The 2,162-nt window shown below is 51.5% G+C and overlaps 1 protein-coding gene across 2 annotated transcripts in view; it reads right to left on the bottom strand.

Moving 5' to 3' along the window:
* AXIN2 (axin 2) overlaps positions 1-1,798 on the bottom strand; it is a 19,013-nt gene extending 17,215 nt beyond the window's left edge. For both annotated transcript variants that reach the window (XM_072414075.1, XM_072414076.1), the window contains exon 1: positions 1,714-1,798. The gene's annotated coding sequence lies outside the window, so the exon portion shown is untranslated. The remainder of the gene's footprint in view (positions 1-1,713) is intronic.
* Between the last annotated feature and the right edge of the window lie 364 nt (positions 1,799-2,162).

Genomic DNA, 2,162 nt, shown 5'->3' on the forward strand with positions numbered 1-2,162 from the left:
GATGAACACAAGGCCTGTGCAGGGTGAGGGGGTCTAGGTGGTAAGGGGTGCAGAATTTGGGGTATAGCATGAGAGGTGGAAGTTGAGTGCAAGGACAGGGTGCATTGTACACAGTATAGGGTGATGAATGGGGATTGCAGGATTAGCATTGAGGGGTGAAAGGTATGGGGTAAGGGGTACAGGGTATGAGGGGTGTGGAGCAAGGGGTGCAAGGTGTAGATTGAGAGGGTAAGGAATATGTTTTGAAGGTAATAAGGTATAGAGTGAGGGGTGAAGAATAGAGAGTGAAGGGTGCTGGGTAAAGGTTGAGGGGTGCAGGGTATAGACTGAGGGGTGCAGGGTATAGAGTGAGGGGTGAAGGGTAAAGGAAGAGGGGTGCAGGGTAATGTGGTAAAGGGTATAGGGTGATGGGTGCAGGGTATAGGGTGAAGGGTGCTAGGTAATGGGGTAAAGGGTGCAGGGTATAGGATGAGGGGTGCTAGGTAATGGGGTAAGGGGTGCAGGGTATAGGGAGAGGGGTGCAGGGTATAGGGTGAGGGGTGTTAGGTAATGGGGTAAAGGGTGCAGGGTATAGGGTCAGGGGTGCTAGGTAATGGGGTAAAGGTGCAGGGTATAGGGTCAGGGATGCAGGGTATAGGATGAGGGGTGCTAGGTAATGGAGTAAAGGTTCAGGGTATAGGGTCAGGGATGCAGGGTATAGGATGAGGGGTGCTAGGTAATGGGGTAAAGGGTTCAGGGTATAGGATGAGGGGTGCTAGGTAATGGGGTAAAGGTGCAGGTGAAAGATTTCATTTAGTTCCCACCCTGCAGTGTTGCTGTGCCTCCTCTCTCATCTGTTTCCCATTCCTAGATTAATATCAGAGGAAACCCACCCAGCTGAGCCCCAGCACATCGGCCAACCTCCCCGGCTTGGAGCCTCCATCGGTGTGTTTGAGGGAGCAGAGCCACATCTATGTGCACCCCATACCCTGCCGCCACATAACTGGAAATATGGCCCAAACCTCTCAGCATGGCAGTACACATCCTGGTAACTCACCCAGAAAATGACTCAAACAGCACAAATAGCAGCAGACATCCCAAACATAAACCAAATTCTGTATAAAAGCTCCTGAGCAGACATCACAGGGCACCAACAGGGAATGGTGAGAAATTCATGAAACAACCATCACACTGTACACAGGCTGCACACATCAAAGCAATAAACAGGAAAAAAGAAAAAAACATATTCCTTATCCCAACTTCTATCCATAATAATCCTGAGGAGCTCATACCAGGCAGACACCAAGAATAGCACAAGGGGATGTGAGCCAGGTGCCAGTTGTAGCGCAGAGCCCCCCATACACAGCCAGGTACCAATGCCAGGTACCAATCCAATGCCAGGTACCAATCCAATGCAGAGTGTAAAGCCAGGAAAAAACAGAAAATCCCAGGAAATCCACAGATCCGTATTCCAGCAGCTCCAGGTTACCTGGTGGTATCAGCACCCATTGCAATCCAGGGGAGAGCTGCCCTGCACAATGTAGAATGACCCCTGGCCAGGCATGCAGAGCTTCTTCACAGATCACAAGGAGGATGGGGGTTGTAATGTGCAGAGGAGGAGGAACAGGAGGGGAGGGGGTGCATACACATTTGTCACACTAAACCACCTTGCTACATTGTATCACAAACAGCAAACACTTCAAAGAGCAGACACATCAAAGGGAAGAGGCTTACCATCCCTGCAGGGGTGCCAGGGTGCCCAGAGATGGTGCGCTGCCCCCCAGGCTTCTATCACAGCACAGAGGAGTGTTGCAGGCAGAGCAGCAGCAGCAGAAATGATGTGTAGAAAGCTGAGAATCCATCCAGCTCCCTCCCTCTCCTCCTCCTTCTCCTCCCCCAGCACCAAATATCCTGTCACTCCAACACAACTCCACATCAAAGGGAGCCTGCCACTCACCCCCTGGGCAACTACTGCATCCCACTGCATGGCTGCTTCCCCATCCCACTGCAATACTGCTCTCCCCTCCTTACCTTACTGCAATACTGCTCCCCTCCTTACCTTACTGCAATACTGCTCTCCCCTCCTTACCATACTGCAATACTGCTCCCCTCCTTACCTTACTGCATGACTGCACCCCCTCCTTACCTTACTGCAATACTGCTCCCCTCCTTACCATACTGCA

The sequence above is a fragment of the Pyxicephalus adspersus genome, chromosome 6 (assembly GCF_032062135.1).
Source record: "Pyxicephalus adspersus chromosome 6, UCB_Pads_2.0, whole genome shotgun sequence".
Taxonomy (NCBI): domain Eukaryota; kingdom Metazoa; phylum Chordata; class Amphibia; order Anura; family Pyxicephalidae; genus Pyxicephalus; species Pyxicephalus adspersus.